The sequence below is a fragment of the Schistocerca nitens genome, unplaced genomic scaffold (genome assembly GCF_023898315.1).
Source record: "Schistocerca nitens isolate TAMUIC-IGC-003100 unplaced genomic scaffold, iqSchNite1.1 HiC_scaffold_176, whole genome shotgun sequence".
In the NCBI taxonomy this organism is placed as follows: Eukaryota; Metazoa; Arthropoda; class Insecta; order Orthoptera; family Acrididae; genus Schistocerca; species Schistocerca nitens.
The window spans coordinates 16,909-33,298 of NW_026045717.1; the positions used below are offsets into that span (position 1 = coordinate 16,909).

Sequence of the window (16,390 nt, forward strand, 5' to 3'; positions counted from 1 at the left end):
ACCACCTGGCGAAAGGACGGTAACTAACAGGATGTCGACACTGCCTCTCACTTATGTGGCGGCAGTCCGCTCGACCACGGCCGCGGAGGTGCAACCTGCCGTGGCCACAGATCCCAGGGCTTCGGACACTGTCCTAGATACGCCCATGGACACTTCCAGTCCGGAAGGCATCGCTGTTCCTACTACAGAAGTACCGGTGGCCAGTAGCATCCCGGCGGTTCCGTCCTTAGACAGCCACCAAGAGGTTGCTAACTCCCAGGCCGACCACACTGGTCGCCACGTTAGCAGCAATATGGATCCCCTTTCCGTTCAAAATGCACTTCCACCTGCACAGGACTCCTCTTCTTCCTCGTCGGCTGCAGATCTTCAAAGAGTCGCAACCTCTCCCAAGAAACACAAGAAAAGGAGGATCGCCCACAAGGATGCCGCCAACGCCGCACCACCTTTGCGCGAAAAAGGGGCGCAAATTGCTCGTTCCTTGCCTGACGTCTCTCTTGATCGCCCCACTGAGCAACCGCAGCATGAGACCCGACAGGTCTCGGACGTCTCCGTGCCCCACCCCGATGGTGACGGCCATGTCGCTGCGAACGAGGAACAGAACCCTCGTGAGGCCCTCCGAGATACCCCCGAACATCAGTCTCACAATGTTCAGGGCTCAATTGGCGAGGTGGCCGCTGTTCATGTGGTCAATTGGGCCGATGACACTGACGATGTACAAATGGACCAGAGCCTGTCTGTGGTAGGGCCATCTACAGAAATTTTACCCGCATTACCGGCCGGCGACTTAAATAGGACACGCCCTGTCTCCAACCACCCGACGGGGGACGATGATTACATATCTGATACCTACTAATGGTTTTCATTCTCTGTGCTTCTGCGTATCTACTTCGGCTTTTTTTCTCTTTCTGCCAACATTTAGCGGTTCATGCAGTCCTACCAGGATTACAAGTTAGCCACACTTAACATCAATAGAATAACTTCTGTACAGAAGCTCTCTAGCTTTCGTGATTATTTATACAGCTGCGATGCTGATATTGTGATGTTGCAAGAGGTCGATGATCAATTTCAGCCTGACATTCCTGGCTACCAATTAATCAAGAACACCACCCAAGACAGTTCTTCAGGTACCGCTCTATTAACCAAAGTGGGCGTGGCCGTCTCCGACGTTGAACGACTTGAAAATGGCAGAGGTATAGCGTGCCTTATCAACGGCATTAGATTTGTTAATGTATATGCCCCTTCCGGGAATCAGAATAGAACGAGACGGGCTCAGTTCTTTGCCAATGACTTATTATATCTTTTACGCCGCAGCCGGGAGGAAGTTGTTGTCGGAGGCGATTTTAATTGTGTTTTGAAGCCAAAGGACCAATGGCCGAACTTTAATGGATGCGCCGCTCTCGGCGAAACAGTACGTCAATTAGAGCTGGAGGATACGTGGGAAATAACACACGGGGAACAACGGTGCTTCACATACCATACTGCACTAATGGCCAGCCGCCTCGACAGGATCTACGTGGGGAAAAACCTGCGTGAGCGGGTATCTTCCTCGGAAACGTGGCCCCTGTATTTTTCCGACCATTTAGCTTACCATTGTGTCATTCGTATGGCGCGCCAGCAAACTTTCCGTGGTCGGACAGGTTGGAAACTTAACGTCAGTATTCTCAGGGAACCGGCGTTACGAGACCGTCTACTAGAAGCCTGGGAAATTTGTTTACATCGACGACCAACATTCCCATCGATAACGCAGTGGTGGTGCCGTTGTGCAAAACCTCGGATTATTCGTTGTTTGAAGGCGTATAGTTCTGACAGGAGCCGGATGCAGAAAGAGACTTTTGAATTTTATTTTCGCTGTCTCCGTGACTTGTATTCTGAAGCACACGTCACGCAGGAAAAATTTCTTCAGATTCAACGGATCAAATCCAAGTTGACGCTCCTCAAACGCAGGCAAATGGAAGGCGTTAAAATCCGTTCGCGAGATAGCGCAGGCACTTCTGACGAACAACCATCCGCCTTCCACCTAGGGAAAGAGAAACGCCGCGCACGACAAAAATTGATTACCCGCTTACGAACCGAAGACGGTACCTTTGTGACGACCCAGGCTGAAATTAAGGCGTCTATAACGGACTACTACGGGCGACTATACAGGGCACAACCAGCCGATGATGCGGCAATCGCGGCGATGCATGCATATCTTCCGACAACGCTCGATGAGGACGACAGGCAATTCTTGATCAGTGATGTCACCGCGGTGGAGATTCGGGAGGCACTGAGCAGGGCTCAGGCCAACAAATCACCCGGCGTTGATGGTCTGCCGATTGAATTTTATAAGCAGTTCTGGGACCTCCTCGAACATTGCTTTGTTTGCATCTGCAATGAACTGCGCGCCGGCCAACAGTTACCAGATGGTTTCAATGACAGCCTGATCGTGCTGGTCCCAAAAGAATACCCCCATCAAGATATTGCCAAATTCCGCCCCATCTCCCTGTTGAACTCTGACTACAAGATTGTGGCCCGCGTCATAGCAGGTAGACTTAAAAATGTCCTTGCAAAAATTATACATCGCAGCCAGGCAGCAGCGGTCCCGGGCCGCACGATCTTTAAATGTCTTGCAGATTACAGGGAGCTCATTTCGTTTACTGCCATCACACGCCCGGAAGCAGCAATCTTGGCTTTAGATCAATGTCAGGCCTTTGATCGGATCCTGCATCGCTACCTCTTCCACACCATGAACCACTTAGGATTTGGTGACGGCTTTACTGCCATGGTCAGCAACATGTACACCTCGGCCACTTCTCAGATCATCGTCAATGGTCAATTCACCCGACGGATTCCGATTCAGCGGTCAATCAGACAGGGCTGTCCCATGTCCATGTGTCTCTTCGTGATCGCAATTGAGCCACTGGTAAGGATGCTGAATTGTAACCTTCAAGGTTTAAACCTGTATTCCAGCACCCTCAAATGCATTGCGTACGCCGACGATGTGGGTGTCATTGTGCGTTCGGAACAAGACCTCACGGCCGTTAGGAATAGTATCACCGATTACGAGCGAGCATCCGGTTCTCAGCTAAACTATGGAAAGACTTGCCTCCTGCCTATAGGCAGTGGATTTCGAACAGACGCCCCTTTGCCGTACAGAGGATGTGCGACTCTCAAACTTCTTGGTATCAAGATGAGCAGTTGCCCCCTACGGACAACGGTAGACAATTGGAAACATCTTTTGGCTATGTCTCGGGGCTGCTTACAGCATCATAAAGGCAGGGAACAGGACTTATTGCAGAGAGTTCATTTCGTTAATACCACAATTCTCTCGAAGATTTGGTATGTCGGACAAATACTTCCTGTGGTCGACAGTGTTGCAAGGAAAATTATGTCGGCAGTAGGTTGGTACATCTGGAGGGGTGACATCTTCAAGGTGGGCATCAATGTCATCACTCTCCCACCAGACAAAGGCGGCCTCGGCCTGACGGATGTTCAAACGAAATGTAAGGCACTCTTGATCCGGCGTACACTGCAGCTCTGCCACGAATATCCTGACAGTGCGCTGAGTATGGCCATACGGACATTTCAGCCTCCGACTATGCACATCCCCATCAACCTACGGGAAACACATTTCAAAGCAAACCACATTAGGATGTTTCTTTTAGAAAGCAGTTATCTCCAAACGAAATCGAGTGTCCCGCTACGTGAACTTACCACTGCCCACCTCTACCGGCTACTGAACGACACAGGCAGGGTCAACCGCATGGAACTGAAGTATCCCTCTAAAGACTGGGCTCTCGTCTGGAAGACTATACATAACAAAGTGCTAGATACCGGTATTCGATCACTGTGGTATAAAGTTGTTAATGAAACTCTACCTACAGCCGAAAAACTTCATAAAATACATTTGTCAGCTACTGACAAATGTAGGGAGTGCGGCCTTGTCGACACTTTGCAACACAGATTTGTTTGTGGTGCGAACAGTCTTATTTGGGAATGGTGTCGAATGACCATGGCTTCGATCTGCCGCACGGCACGACGGCACATCTCTCTTACGTCCGTGCTCCAACCCGACGACGCGTACTACCCCACAACCAAGGCAAACACCTGGACGTGGTTGGCTGGACACACACTATGTTACTTACTTGGCGCCCAGGAGAGGCGTTCATACCGGGACTACAGATTATACCTCGCCACACAGGCACAACTGCTACTGCAGGATGTCAGACATAGGCAAAAGTTTGCCAATTATATCTTAGCGCTCCGAATCACGACCCTGTAAACGAATTCAGTAAGTTTTCTTCCACGGCCACGTATCCATACACCTTATCAAATATCAATAAAAAAAAAAACTAAATAACTATATTAACAATAAACAAAAACAAATATGTCCAACGAAAACAATGAAACATCGAAAGAGAAGAAACGGAACAAAGTCGATATTCATGGTGTCTGAAGTTGTCACTGATTGGGAATGTTCATGCTTGGTGTTTTAACAGTCTTGTTTAACCTAGCCCTTCGTCTCCGTTAATTCAGCAGGAATTTGATTTACATTCTCCCAACATGGATGGTGAAGCTGACCATTCATTTGGACGTGGTGTCCACTGGGTTTTTCGTTTAATGTTTTATGTTTGGAAACTTACATCGAAGATGTATATGTTTCACTCAACTGCGAACATTACTTGCTTCTTTATTTATTTAACGTCGACGAGGGAAGCCGAAACAGGACTTATTTCTTCTATTTTTTTCTTCCTTCTTCTTCAAATCATTCCGCAGCAACATGGATTTCAAATTTTTCTTTTCCACATTAGTATGCAGTGCGCAGTTTTTTGGCGGCTGAGTCGTTCAGAGCTAAGAGAAGGAGACTTGGGAAACCGCACAGCAACACTGGAATTTATCAGACTAGTCCAAGCCATCGCTTGGGGAAGCCAAAGGCATACAAACTTTCGAGAAGACGAGCTTTGCGTGACGTCGGCACCCTGCAACACCGCATGCAGTTAAATCACATAAACAATATTAAAGGGAAAAAAAACATTAAAAAACCAAAAACATCAAAACCAAAACAACAAAAAAAAAAAACAAACAAACAAAAAAAGTTTTTTTTTTTAAATCAAAATCACTTCACACAAAAAGGAATCAAATCAACTATACATTTCAAAATCAACAGTGAAATAGCAAAAAAATAAAAAAAAAACAAAAAAAAAAAAAAAAAAAAGTCGTAGAGCAAAAAAAAAAAAAAAAAAAAAGTCGTAGAGCATTCGACTGCAGATCGAGAGGTCCCCGGTTCAATCCCGGGTGCCCCCTTCATTTTTCAGTATCTCGAAAAAACAAATGACGGTTGTCGCGGTGAGTTGCAAATAACATGTTTCAGATGCACTCCGCACGCCATACCGAAGGCTTTGGAGCAACATTTCAATGGGGGGATCGCAGCCCAGGCTCTTGCAGGTCATCGTCCTCCCGCCATGCGGTCGAACTGTACGAAATCCACTTGCTTGGGGGAAGAATCTTGTACACTGAATTTTATAGAATATGGTGATAGGCAAAAGTTTTCGTGTACTGCTGCACGGAGAAACAAAAATTGGAGGAGCTGGGATTTGAACCCAGGACTTTCTGCATGCGAAGCAGACACTCTACCACTGAGTTACACCCCCGCCAGAGCAACTACATCTGGGACGAGTCTCTCGTGGATCCTACTGTCATTATTTCTTAGGTTTGAACGGTACAGTAAGTGTTCGAGGAACCTATTCATGACAAGACCTCAGCAGCGTCGACTCCGTGGCGCAACGGTAGCGCGTCTGACTCCAGATCAGAAGGTTGCGTGTTCAAATCACGTCGGGGTCACAGTGAAATTTTCGTTTACGAAAGCCATAGGCGAGTATGTCAGTTTAATCAGATACCAAACGATTACAGAGAACGGACGAACAGAACTTGCTTGAAAAAAGCTACTAGTGCAATTTTCGCGTTCTGACATTAAAGTGTAGGCGCCGACTCACACTTTCTCCAGGCGCGAACTGTCTAGTATTTTTGATATTTATATCGTTTAACGCTAATATATAACTGAGAGATAATGATTACGCAATATTTTGCTCGATTAGACGTCTTTAGCCAGGCAGAGTATAATATTTTTCCTTAAGTTATGGGAATAGAAAGATCGTGAAAGGGGGTATAGCTCAGTCGTAGAGCATTCGACTGCAGATCGAGAGGTCCCCGGTTCAATCCCGGGTGCCCCCTTCATTTTTCAGTATCTCGAAAAAACAAATGACGGTTGTCGCGGTGAGTTGCAAATAACATGTTTCAGATGCACTCCGCACGCCATACCGAAGGCTTTGGAGCAACATTTCAATGGGGGGATCGCAGCCCAGGCTCTTGCAGGTCATCGTCCTCCCGCCATGCGGTCGAACTGTACGAAATCCACTTGCTTGGGGGAAGAATCTTGTACACTGAATTTTATAGAATATGGTGATAGGCAAAAGTTTTCGTGTACTGCTGCACGGAGAAACAAAAATTGGAGGAGCTGGGATTTGAACCCAGGACTTTCTGCATGCGAAGCAGACACTCTACCACTGAGTTACACCCCCGCCAGAGCAACTACATCTGGGACGAGTCTCTCGTGGATCCTACTGTCATTATTTCTTAGGTTTGAACGGTACAGTAAGTGTTCGAGGAACCTATTCATGACAAGACCTCAGCAGCGTCGACTCCGTGGCGCAACGGTAGCGCGTCTGACTCCAGATCAGAAGGTTGCGTGTTCAAATCACGTCGGGGTCACAGTGAAATTTTCGTTTACGAAAGCCATAGGCGAGTATGTCAGTTTAATCAGATACCAAACGATTACAGAGAACGGACGAACAGAACTTGCTTGAAAAAAGCTACTAGTGCAATTTTCGCGTTCTGACATTAAAGTGTAGGCGCCGACTCACACTTTCTCCAGGCGCGAACTGTCTAGTATTTTTGATATTTATATCGTTTAACGCTAATATATAACTGAGAGATAATGATTACGCAATATTTTGCTCGATTAGACGTCTTTAGCCAGGCAGAGTATAATATTTTTCCTTAAGTTATGGGAATAGAAAGATCGTGAAAGGGGGTATAGCTCAGTCGTAGAGCATTCGACTGCAGATCGAGAGGTCCCCGGTTCAATCCCGGGTGCCCCCTTCATTTTTCAGTATCTCGAAAAAACAAATGACGGTTGTCGCGGTGAGTTGCAAATAACATGTTTCAGATGCACTCCGCACGCCATACCGAAGGCTTTGGAGCAACATTTCAATGGGGGGATCGCAGCCCAGGCTCTTGCAGGTCATCGTCCTCCCGCCATGCGGTCGAACTGTACGAAATCCACTTGCTTGGGGGAAGAATCTTGTACACTGAATTTTATAGAATATGGTGATAGGCAAAAGTTTTCGTGTACTGCTGCACGGAGAAACAAAAATTGGAGGAGCTGGGATTTGAACCCAGGACTTTCTGCATGCGAAGCAGACACTCTACCACTGAGTTACACCCCCGCCAGAGCAACTACATCTGGGACGAGTCTCTCGTGGATCCTACTGTCATTATTTCTTAGGTTTGAACGGTACAGTAAGTGTTCGAGGAACCTATTCATGACAAGACCTCAGCAGCGTCGACTCCGTGGCGCAACGGTAGCGCGTCTGACTCCAGATCAGAAGGTTGCGTGTTCAAATCACGTCGGGGTCACAGTGAAATTTTCGTTTACGAAAGCCATAGGCGAGTATGTCAGTTTAATCAGATACCAAACGATTACAGAGAACGGACGAACAGAACTTGCTTGAAAAAAGCTACTAGTGCAATTTTCGCGTTCTGACATTAAAGTGTAGGCGCCGACTCACACTTTCTCCAGGCGCGAACTGTCTAGTATTTTTGATATTTATATCGTTTAACGCTAATATATAACTGAGAGATAATGATTACGCAATATTTTGCTCGATTAGACGTCTTTAGCCAGGCAGAGTATAATATTTTTCCTTAAGTTATGGGAATAGAAAGATCGTGAAAGGGGGTATAGCTCAGTCGTAGAGCATTCGACTGCAGATCGAGAGGTCCCCGGTTCAATCCCGGGTGCCCCCTTCATTTTTCAGTATCTCGAAAAAACAAATGACGGTTGTCGCGGTGAGTTGCAAATAACATGTTTCAGATGCACTCCGCACGCCATACCGAAGGCTTTGGAGCAACATTTCAATGGGGGGATCGCAGCCCAGGCTCTTGCAGGTCATCGTCCTCCCGCCATGCGGTCGAACTGTACGAAATCCACTTGCTTGGGGGAAGAATCTTGTACACTGAATTTTATAGAATATGGTGATAGGCAAAAGTTTTCGTGTACTGCTGCACGGAGAAACAAAAATTGGAGGAGCTGGGATTTGAACCCAGGACTTTCTGCATGCGAAGCAGACACTCTACCACTGAGTTACACCCCCGCCAGAGCAACTACATCTGGGACGAGTCTCTCGTGGATCCTACTGTCATTATTTCTTAGGTTTGAACGGTACAGTAAGTGTTCGAGGAACCTATTCATGACAAGACCTCAGCAGCGTCGACTCCGTGGCGCAACGGTAGCGCGTCTGACTCCAGATCAGAAGGTTGCGTGTTCAAATCACGTCGGGGTCACAGTGAAATTTTCGTTTACGAAAGCCATAGGCGAGTATGTCAGTTTAATCAGATACCAAACGATTACAGAGAACGGACGAACAGAACTTGCTTGAAAAAAGCTACTAGTGCAATTTTCGCGTTCTGACATTAAAGTGTAGGCGCCGACTCACACTTTCTCCAGGCGCGAACTGTCTAGTATTTTTGATATTTATATCGTTTAACGCTAATATATAACTGAGAGATAATGATTACGCAATATTTTGCTCGATTAGACGTCTTTAGCCAGGCAGAGTATAATATTTTTCCTTAAGTTATGGGAATAGAAAGATCGTGAAAGGGGGTATAGCTCAGTCGTAGAGCATTCGACTGCAGATCGAGAGGTCCCCGGTTCAATCCCGGGTGCCCCCTTCATTTTTCAGTATCTCGAAAAAACAAATGACGGTTGTCGCGGTGAGTTGCAAATAACATGTTTCAGATGCACTCCGCACGCCATACCGAAGGCTTTGGAGCAACATTTCAATGGGGGGATCGCAGCCCAGGCTCTTGCAGGTCATCGTCCTCCCGCCATGCGGTCGAACTGTACGAAATCCACTTGCTTGGGGGAAGAATCTTGTACACTGAATTTTATAGAATATGGTGATAGGCAAAAGTTTTCGTGTACTGCTGCACGGAGAAACAAAAATTGGAGGAGCTGGGATTTGAACCCAGGACTTTCTGCATGCGAAGCAGACACTCTACCACTGAGTTACACCCCCGCCAGAGCAACTACATCTGGGACGAGTCTCTCGTGGATCCTACTGTCATTATTTCTTAGGTTTGAACGGTACAGTAAGTGTTCGAGGAACCTATTCATGACAAGACCTCAGCAGCGTCGACTCCGTGGCGCAACGGTAGCGCGTCTGACTCCAGATCAGAAGGTTGCGTGTTCAAATCACGTCGGGGTCACAGTGAAATTTTCGTTTACGAAAGCCATAGGCGAGTATGTCAGTTTAATCAGATACCAAACGATTACAGAGAACGGACGAACAGAACTTGCTTGAAAAAAGCTACTAGTGCAATTTTCGCGTTCTGACATTAAAGTGTAGGCGCCGACTCACACTTTCTCCAGGCGCGAACTGTCTAGTATTTTTGATATTTATATCGTTTAACGCTAATATATAACTGAGAGATAATGATTACGCAATATTTTGCTCGATTAGACGTCTTTAGCCAGGCAGAGTATAATATTTTTCCTTAAGTTATGGGAATAGAAAGATCGTGAAAGGGGGTATAGCTCAGTCGTAGAGCATTCGACTGCAGATCGAGAGGTCCCCGGTTCAATCCCGGGTGCCCCCTTCATTTTTCAGTATCTCGAAAAAACAAATGACGGTTGTCGCGGTGAGTTGCAAATAACATGTTTCAGATGCACTCCGCACGCCATACCGAAGGCTTTGGAGCAACATTTCAATGGGGGGATCGCAGCCCAGGCTCTTGCAGGTCATCGTCCTCCCGCCATGCGGTCGAACTGTACGAAATCCACTTGCTTGGGGGAAGAATCTTGTACACTGAATTTTATAGAATATGGTGATAGGCAAAAGTTTTCGTGTACTGCTGCACGGAGAAACAAAAATTGGAGGAGCTGGGATTTGAACCCAGGACTTTCTGCATGCGAAGCAGACACTCTACCACTGAGTTACACCCCCGCCAGAGCAACTACATCTGGGACGAGTCTCTCGTGGATCCTACTGTCATTATTTCTTAGGTTTGAACGGTACAGTAAGTGTTCGAGGAACCTATTCATGACAAGACCTCAGCAGCGTCGACTCCGTGGCGCAACGGTAGCGCGTCTGACTCCAGATCAGAAGGTTGCGTGTTCAAATCACGTCGGGGTCACAGTGAAATTTTCGTTTACGAAAGCCATAGGCGAGTATGTCAGTTTAATCAGATACCAAACGATTACAGAGAACGGACGAACAGAACTTGCTTGAAAAAAGCTACTAGTGCAATTTTCGCGTTCTGACATTAAAGTGTAGGCGCCGACTCACACTTTCTCCAGGCGCGAACTGTCTAGTATTTTTGATATTTATATCGTTTAACGCTAATATATAACTGAGAGATAATGATTACGCAATATTTTGCTCGATTAGACGTCTTTAGCCAGGCAGAGTATAATATTTTTCCTTAAGTTATGGGAATAGAAAGATCGTGAAAGGGGGTATAGCTCAGTCGTAGAGCATTCGACTGCAGATCGAGAGGTCCCCGGTTCAATCCCGGGTGCCCCCTTCATTTTTCAGTATCTCGAAAAAACAAATGACGGTTGTCGCGGTGAGTTGCAAATAACATGTTTCAGATGCACTCCGCACGCCATACCGAAGGCTTTGGAGCAACATTTCAATGGGGGGATCGCAGCCCAGGCTCTTGCAGGTCATCGTCCTCCCGCCATGCGGTCGAACTGTACGAAATCCACTTGCTTGGGGGAAGAATCTTGTACACTGAATTTTATAGAATATGGTGATAGGCAAAAGTTTTCGTGTACTGCTGCACGGAGAAACAAAAATTGGAGGAGCTGGGATTTGAACCCAGGACTTTCTGCATGCGAAGCAGACACTCTACCACTGAGTTACACCCCCGCCAGAGCAACTACATCTGGGACGAGTCTCTCGTGGATCCTACTGTCATTATTTCTTAGGTTTGAACGGTACAGTAAGTGTTCGAGGAACCTATTCATGACAAGACCTCAGCAGCGTCGACTCCGTGGCGCAACGGTAGCGCGTCTGACTCCAGATCAGAAGGTTGCGTGTTCAAATCACGTCGGGGTCACAGTGAAATTTTCGTTTACGAAAGCCATAGGCGAGTATGTCAGTTTAATCAGATACCAAACGATTACAGAGAACGGACGAACAGAACTTGCTTGAAAAAAGCTACTAGTGCAATTTTCGCGTTCTGACATTAAAGTGTAGGCGCCGACTCACACTTTCTCCAGGCGCGAACTGTCTAGTATTTTTGATATTTATATCGTTTAACGCTAATATATAACTGAGAGATAATGATTACGCAATATTTTGCTCGATTAGACGTCTTTAGCCAGGCAGAGTATAATATTTTTCCTTAAGTTATGGGAATAGAAAGATCGTGAAAGGGGGTATAGCTCAGTCGTAGAGCATTCGACTGCAGATCGAGAGGTCCCCGGTTCAATCCCGGGTGCCCCCTTCATTTTTCAGTATCTCGAAAAAACAAATGACGGTTGTCGCGGTGAGTTGCAAATAACATGTTTCAGATGCACTCCGCACGCCATACCGAAGGCTTTGGAGCAACATTTCAATGGGGGGATCGCAGCCCAGGCTCTTGCAGGTCATCGTCCTCCCGCCATGCGGTCGAACTGTACGAAATCCACTTGCTTGGGGGAAGAATCTTGTACACTGAATTTTATAGAATATGGTGATAGGCAAAAGTTTTCGTGTACTGCTGCACGGAGAAACAAAAATTGGAGGAGCTGGGATTTGAACCCAGGACTTTCTGCATGCGAAGCAGACACTCTACCACTGAGTTACACCCCCGCCAGAGCAACTACATCTGGGACGAGTCTCTCGTGGATCCTACTGTCATTATTTCTTAGGTTTGAACGGTACAGTAAGTGTTCGAGGAACCTATTCATGACAAGACCTCAGCAGCGTCGACTCCGTGGCGCAACGGTAGCGCGTCTGACTCCAGATCAGAAGGTTGCGTGTTCAAATCACGTCGGGGTCACAGTGAAATTTTCGTTTACGAAAGCCATAGGCGAGTATGTCAGTTTAATCAGATACCAAACGATTACAGAGAACGGACGAACAGAACTTGCTTGAAAAAAGCTACTAGTGCAATTTTCGCGTTCTGACATTAAAGTGTAGGCGCCGACTCACACTTTCTCCAGGCGCGAACTGTCTAGTATTTTTGATATTTATATCGTTTAACGCTAATATATAACTGAGAGATAATGATTACGCAATATTTTGCTCGATTAGACGTCTTTAGCCAGGCAGAGTATAATATTTTTCCTTAAGTTATGGGAATAGAAAGATCGTGAAAGGGGGTATAGCTCAGTCGTAGAGCATTCGACTGCAGATCGAGAGGTCCCCGGTTCAATCCCGGGTGCCCCCTTCATTTTTCAGTATCTCGAAAAAACAAATGACGGTTGTCGCGGTGAGTTGCAAATAACATGTTTCAGATGCACTCCGCACGCCATACCGAAGGCTTTGGAGCAACATTTCAATGGGGGGATCGCAGCCCAGGCTCTTGCAGGTCATCGTCCTCCCGCCATGCGGTCGAACTGTACGAAATCCACTTGCTTGGGGGAAGAATCTTGTACACTGAATTTTATAGAATATGGTGATAGGCAAAAGTTTTCGTGTACTGCTGCACGGAGAAACAAAAATTGGAGGAGCTGGGATTTGAACCCAGGACTTTCTGCATGCGAAGCAGACACTCTACCACTGAGTTACACCCCCGCCAGAGCAACTACATCTGGGACGAGTCTCTCGTGGATCCTACTGTCATTATTTCTTAGGTTTGAACGGTACAGTAAGTGTTCGAGGAACCTATTCATGACAAGACCTCAGCAGCGTCGACTCCGTGGCGCAACGGTAGCGCGTCTGACTCCAGATCAGAAGGTTGCGTGTTCAAATCACGTCGGGGTCACAGTGAAATTTTCGTTTACGAAAGCCATAGGCGAGTATGTCAGTTTAATCAGATACCAAACGATTACAGAGAACGGACGAACAGAACTTGCTTGAAAAAAGCTACTAGTGCAATTTTCGCGTTCTGACATTAAAGTGTAGGCGCCGACTCACACTTTCTCCAGGCGCGAACTGTCTAGTATTTTTGATATTTATATCGTTTAACGCTAATATATAACTGAGAGATAATGATTACGCAATATTTTGCTCGATTAGACGTCTTTAGCCAGGCAGAGTATAATATTTTTCCTTAAGTTATGGGAATAGAAAGATCGTGAAAGGGGGTATAGCTCAGTCGTAGAGCATTCGACTGCAGATCGAGAGGTCCCCGGTTCAATCCCGGGTGCCCCCTTCATTTTTCAGTATCTCGAAAAAACAAATGACGGTTGTCGCGGTGAGTTGCAAATAACATGTTTCAGATGCACTCCGCACGCCATACCGAAGGCTTTGGAGCAACATTTCAATGGGGGGATCGCAGCCCAGGCTCTTGCAGGTCATCGTCCTCCCGCCATGCGGTCGAACTGTACGAAATCCACTTGCTTGGGGGAAGAATCTTGTACACTGAATTTTATAGAATATGGTGATAGGCAAAAGTTTTCGTGTACTGCTGCACGGAGAAACAAAAATTGGAGGAGCTGGGATTTGAACCCAGGACTTTCTGCATGCGAAGCAGACACTCTACCACTGAGTTACACCCCCGCCAGAGCAACTACATCTGGGACGAGTCTCTCGTGGATCCTACTGTCATTATTTCTTAGGTTTGAACGGTACAGTAAGTGTTCGAGGAACCTATTCATGACAAGACCTCAGCAGCGTCGACTCCGTGGCGCAACGGTAGCGCGTCTGACTCCAGATCAGAAGGTTGCGTGTTCAAATCACGTCGGGGTCACAGTGAAATTTTCGTTTACGAAAGCCATAGGCGAGTATGTCAGTTTAATCAGATACCAAACGATTACAGAGAACGGACGAACAGAACTTGCTTGAAAAAAGCTACTAGTGCAATTTTCGCGTTCTGACATTAAAGTGTAGGCGCCGACTCACACTTTCTCCAGGCGCGAACTGTCTAGTATTTTTGATATTTATATCGTTTAACGCTAATATATAACTGAGAGATAATGATTACGCAATATTTTGCTCGATTAGACGTCTTTAGCCAGGCAGAGTATAATATTTTTCCTTAAGTTATGGGAATAGAAAGATCGTGAAAGGGGGTATAGCTCAGTCGTAGAGCATTCGACTGCAGATCGAGAGGTCCCCGGTTCAATCCCGGGTGCCCCCTTCATTTTTCAGTATCTCGAAAAAACAAATGACGGTTGTCGCGGTGAGTTGCAAATAACATGTTTCAGATGCACTCCGCACGCCATACCGAAGGCTTTGGAGCAACATTTCAATGGGGGGATCGCAGCCCAGGCTCTTGCAGGTCATCGTCCTCCCGCCATGCGGTCGAACTGTACGAAATCCACTTGCTTGGGGGAAGAATCTTGTACACTGAATTTTATAGAATATGGTGATAGGCAAAAGTTTTCGTGTACTGCTGCACGGAGAAACAAAAATTGGAGGAGCTGGGATTTGAACCCAGGACTTTCTGCATGCGAAGCAGACACTCTACCACTGAGTTACACCCCCGCCAGAGCAACTACATCTGGGACGAGTCTCTCGTGGATCCTACTGTCATTATTTCTTAGGTTTGAACGGTACAGTAAGTGTTCGAGGAACCTATTCATGACAAGACCTCAGCAGCGTCGACTCCGTGGCGCAACGGTAGCGCGTCTGACTCCAGATCAGAAGGTTGCGTGTTCAAATCACGTCGGGGTCACAGTGAAATTTTCGTTTACGAAAGCCATAGGCGAGTATGTCAGTTTAATCAGATACCAAACGATTACAGAGAACGGACGAACAGAACTTGCTTGAAAAAAGCTACTAGTGCAATTTTCGCGTTCTGACATTAAAGTGTAGGCGCCGACTCACACTTTCTCCAGGCGCGAACTGTCTAGTATTTTTGATATTTATATCGTTTAACGCTAATATATAACTGAGAGATAATGATTACGCAATATTTTGCTCGATTAGACGTCTTTAGCCAGGCAGAGTATAATATTTTTCCTTAAGTTATGGGAATAGAAAGATCGTGAAAGGGGGTATAGCTCAGTCGTAGAGCATTCGACTGCAGATCGAGAGGTCCCCGGTTCAATCCCGGGTGCCCCCTTCATTTTTCAGTATCTCGAAAAAACAAATGACGGTTGTCGCGGTGAGTTGCAAATAACATGTTTCAGATGCACTCCGCACGCCATACCGAAGGCTTTGGAGCAACATTTCAATGGGGGGATCGCAGCCCAGGCTCTTGCAGGTCATCGTCCTCCCGCCATGCGGTCGAACTGTACGAAATCCACTTGCTTGGGGGAAGAATCTTGTACACTGAATTTTATAGAATATGGTGATAGGCAAAAGTTTTCGTGTACTGCTGCACGGAGAAACAAAAATTGGAGGAGCTGGGATTTGAACCCAGGACTTTCTGCATGCGAAGCAGACACTCTACCACTGAGTTACACCCCCGCCAGAGCAACTACATCTGGGACGAGTCTCTCGTGGATCCTACTGTCATTATTTCTTAGGTTTGAACGGTACAGTAAGTGTTCGAGGAACCTATTCATGACAAGACCTCAGCAGCGTCGACTCCGTGGCGCAACGGTAGCGCGTCTGACTCCAGATCAGAAGGTTGCGTGTTCAAATCACGTCGGGGTCACAGTGAAATTTTCGTTTACGAAAGCCATAGGCGAGTATGTCAGTTTAATCAGATACCAAACGATTACAGAGAACGGACGAACAGAACTTGCTTGAAAAAAGCTACTAGTGCAATTTTCGCGTTCTGACATTAAAGTGTAGGCGCCGACTCACACTTTCTCCAGGCGCGAACTGTCTAGTATTTTTGATATTTATATCGTTTAACGCTAATATATAACTGAGAGATAATGATTACGCAATATTTTGCTCGATTAGACGTCTTTAGCCAGGCAGAGTATAATATTTTTCCTTAAGTTATGGGAATAGAAAGATCGTGAAAGGGGGTATAGCTCAGTCGTAGAGCATTCGACTGCAGATCGAGAGGTCCCCGGTTC

General features: G+C 46.4%; 35 non-coding genes across 35 annotated transcripts; 23 read left to right on the forward strand and 12 right to left on the reverse strand.

The window, feature by feature from the left end:
- Positions 1–5,558: 5,558 nt before the first annotated feature.
- On the reverse strand, positions 5,559–5,630 carry Trnaa-cgc (transfer RNA alanine (anticodon CGC)). The gene has a single exon. It is a non-coding gene; the product is annotated as a tRNA-Ala (tRNA).
- Positions 5,631–5,748: 118 nt separating this feature from the next.
- On the forward strand, positions 5,749–5,820 carry Trnaw-cca (transfer RNA tryptophan (anticodon CCA)). Its single transcript has one exon. It is a non-coding gene; the product is annotated as a tRNA-Trp (tRNA).
- Positions 5,821–6,138: 318 nt separating this feature from the next.
- Positions 6,139–6,210, forward strand: Trnac-gca (transfer RNA cysteine (anticodon GCA)). The gene has a single exon. It is a non-coding gene; the product is annotated as a tRNA-Cys (tRNA).
- A 275-nt stretch (positions 6,211–6,485) lies between these two features.
- Trnaa-cgc (transfer RNA alanine (anticodon CGC)) lies at positions 6,486–6,557 on the reverse strand. The gene has a single exon. It is a non-coding gene; the product is annotated as a tRNA-Ala (tRNA).
- Positions 6,558–6,675: 118 nt separating this feature from the next.
- On the forward strand, positions 6,676–6,747 carry Trnaw-cca (transfer RNA tryptophan (anticodon CCA)). The gene has a single exon. It is a non-coding gene; the product is annotated as a tRNA-Trp (tRNA).
- A 318-nt stretch (positions 6,748–7,065) lies between these two features.
- Trnac-gca (transfer RNA cysteine (anticodon GCA)) lies at positions 7,066–7,137 on the forward strand. Its single transcript has one exon. It is a non-coding gene; the product is annotated as a tRNA-Cys (tRNA).
- Positions 7,138–7,412: 275 nt separating this feature from the next.
- Positions 7,413–7,484, reverse strand: Trnaa-cgc (transfer RNA alanine (anticodon CGC)). Its single transcript has one exon. It is a non-coding gene; the product is annotated as a tRNA-Ala (tRNA).
- Positions 7,485–7,602: 118 nt separating this feature from the next.
- Trnaw-cca (transfer RNA tryptophan (anticodon CCA)) lies at positions 7,603–7,674 on the forward strand. Its single transcript has one exon. It is a non-coding gene; the product is annotated as a tRNA-Trp (tRNA).
- Positions 7,675–7,992: 318 nt separating this feature from the next.
- Positions 7,993–8,064, forward strand: Trnac-gca (transfer RNA cysteine (anticodon GCA)). The gene has a single exon. It is a non-coding gene; the product is annotated as a tRNA-Cys (tRNA).
- A 275-nt stretch (positions 8,065–8,339) lies between these two features.
- On the reverse strand, positions 8,340–8,411 carry Trnaa-cgc (transfer RNA alanine (anticodon CGC)). The gene has a single exon. It is a non-coding gene; the product is annotated as a tRNA-Ala (tRNA).
- Positions 8,412–8,529: 118 nt separating this feature from the next.
- On the forward strand, positions 8,530–8,601 carry Trnaw-cca (transfer RNA tryptophan (anticodon CCA)). The gene has a single exon. It is a non-coding gene; the product is annotated as a tRNA-Trp (tRNA).
- A 318-nt stretch (positions 8,602–8,919) lies between these two features.
- Trnac-gca (transfer RNA cysteine (anticodon GCA)) lies at positions 8,920–8,991 on the forward strand. Its single transcript has one exon. It is a non-coding gene; the product is annotated as a tRNA-Cys (tRNA).
- A 275-nt stretch (positions 8,992–9,266) lies between these two features.
- On the reverse strand, positions 9,267–9,338 carry Trnaa-cgc (transfer RNA alanine (anticodon CGC)). The gene has a single exon. It is a non-coding gene; the product is annotated as a tRNA-Ala (tRNA).
- Positions 9,339–9,456: 118 nt separating this feature from the next.
- On the forward strand, positions 9,457–9,528 carry Trnaw-cca (transfer RNA tryptophan (anticodon CCA)). Its single transcript has one exon. It is a non-coding gene; the product is annotated as a tRNA-Trp (tRNA).
- Positions 9,529–9,846: 318 nt separating this feature from the next.
- On the forward strand, positions 9,847–9,918 carry Trnac-gca (transfer RNA cysteine (anticodon GCA)). The gene has a single exon. It is a non-coding gene; the product is annotated as a tRNA-Cys (tRNA).
- A 275-nt stretch (positions 9,919–10,193) lies between these two features.
- Trnaa-cgc (transfer RNA alanine (anticodon CGC)) lies at positions 10,194–10,265 on the reverse strand. The gene has a single exon. It is a non-coding gene; the product is annotated as a tRNA-Ala (tRNA).
- Positions 10,266–10,383: 118 nt separating this feature from the next.
- Positions 10,384–10,455, forward strand: Trnaw-cca (transfer RNA tryptophan (anticodon CCA)). The gene has a single exon. It is a non-coding gene; the product is annotated as a tRNA-Trp (tRNA).
- Positions 10,456–10,773: 318 nt separating this feature from the next.
- Positions 10,774–10,845, forward strand: Trnac-gca (transfer RNA cysteine (anticodon GCA)). Its single transcript has one exon. It is a non-coding gene; the product is annotated as a tRNA-Cys (tRNA).
- Positions 10,846–11,120: 275 nt separating this feature from the next.
- On the reverse strand, positions 11,121–11,192 carry Trnaa-cgc (transfer RNA alanine (anticodon CGC)). Its single transcript has one exon. It is a non-coding gene; the product is annotated as a tRNA-Ala (tRNA).
- Positions 11,193–11,310: 118 nt separating this feature from the next.
- Trnaw-cca (transfer RNA tryptophan (anticodon CCA)) lies at positions 11,311–11,382 on the forward strand. The gene has a single exon. It is a non-coding gene; the product is annotated as a tRNA-Trp (tRNA).
- A 318-nt stretch (positions 11,383–11,700) lies between these two features.
- Positions 11,701–11,772, forward strand: Trnac-gca (transfer RNA cysteine (anticodon GCA)). The gene has a single exon. It is a non-coding gene; the product is annotated as a tRNA-Cys (tRNA).
- Positions 11,773–12,047: 275 nt separating this feature from the next.
- Trnaa-cgc (transfer RNA alanine (anticodon CGC)) lies at positions 12,048–12,119 on the reverse strand. Its single transcript has one exon. It is a non-coding gene; the product is annotated as a tRNA-Ala (tRNA).
- A 118-nt stretch (positions 12,120–12,237) lies between these two features.
- Trnaw-cca (transfer RNA tryptophan (anticodon CCA)) lies at positions 12,238–12,309 on the forward strand. The gene has a single exon. It is a non-coding gene; the product is annotated as a tRNA-Trp (tRNA).
- A 318-nt stretch (positions 12,310–12,627) lies between these two features.
- Trnac-gca (transfer RNA cysteine (anticodon GCA)) lies at positions 12,628–12,699 on the forward strand. Its single transcript has one exon. It is a non-coding gene; the product is annotated as a tRNA-Cys (tRNA).
- Positions 12,700–12,974: 275 nt separating this feature from the next.
- Positions 12,975–13,046, reverse strand: Trnaa-cgc (transfer RNA alanine (anticodon CGC)). The gene has a single exon. It is a non-coding gene; the product is annotated as a tRNA-Ala (tRNA).
- A 118-nt stretch (positions 13,047–13,164) lies between these two features.
- Trnaw-cca (transfer RNA tryptophan (anticodon CCA)) lies at positions 13,165–13,236 on the forward strand. The gene has a single exon. It is a non-coding gene; the product is annotated as a tRNA-Trp (tRNA).
- A 318-nt stretch (positions 13,237–13,554) lies between these two features.
- Positions 13,555–13,626, forward strand: Trnac-gca (transfer RNA cysteine (anticodon GCA)). The gene has a single exon. It is a non-coding gene; the product is annotated as a tRNA-Cys (tRNA).
- Positions 13,627–13,901: 275 nt separating this feature from the next.
- On the reverse strand, positions 13,902–13,973 carry Trnaa-cgc (transfer RNA alanine (anticodon CGC)). Its single transcript has one exon. It is a non-coding gene; the product is annotated as a tRNA-Ala (tRNA).
- Positions 13,974–14,091: 118 nt separating this feature from the next.
- On the forward strand, positions 14,092–14,163 carry Trnaw-cca (transfer RNA tryptophan (anticodon CCA)). Its single transcript has one exon. It is a non-coding gene; the product is annotated as a tRNA-Trp (tRNA).
- A 318-nt stretch (positions 14,164–14,481) lies between these two features.
- On the forward strand, positions 14,482–14,553 carry Trnac-gca (transfer RNA cysteine (anticodon GCA)). The gene has a single exon. It is a non-coding gene; the product is annotated as a tRNA-Cys (tRNA).
- Positions 14,554–14,828: 275 nt separating this feature from the next.
- Trnaa-cgc (transfer RNA alanine (anticodon CGC)) lies at positions 14,829–14,900 on the reverse strand. Its single transcript has one exon. It is a non-coding gene; the product is annotated as a tRNA-Ala (tRNA).
- Positions 14,901–15,018: 118 nt separating this feature from the next.
- On the forward strand, positions 15,019–15,090 carry Trnaw-cca (transfer RNA tryptophan (anticodon CCA)). The gene has a single exon. It is a non-coding gene; the product is annotated as a tRNA-Trp (tRNA).
- A 318-nt stretch (positions 15,091–15,408) lies between these two features.
- On the forward strand, positions 15,409–15,480 carry Trnac-gca (transfer RNA cysteine (anticodon GCA)). The gene has a single exon. It is a non-coding gene; the product is annotated as a tRNA-Cys (tRNA).
- Positions 15,481–15,755: 275 nt separating this feature from the next.
- Trnaa-cgc (transfer RNA alanine (anticodon CGC)) lies at positions 15,756–15,827 on the reverse strand. Its single transcript has one exon. It is a non-coding gene; the product is annotated as a tRNA-Ala (tRNA).
- A 118-nt stretch (positions 15,828–15,945) lies between these two features.
- Positions 15,946–16,017, forward strand: Trnaw-cca (transfer RNA tryptophan (anticodon CCA)). The gene has a single exon. It is a non-coding gene; the product is annotated as a tRNA-Trp (tRNA).
- The last annotated feature ends 373 nt before the right edge of the window (positions 16,018–16,390 follow it).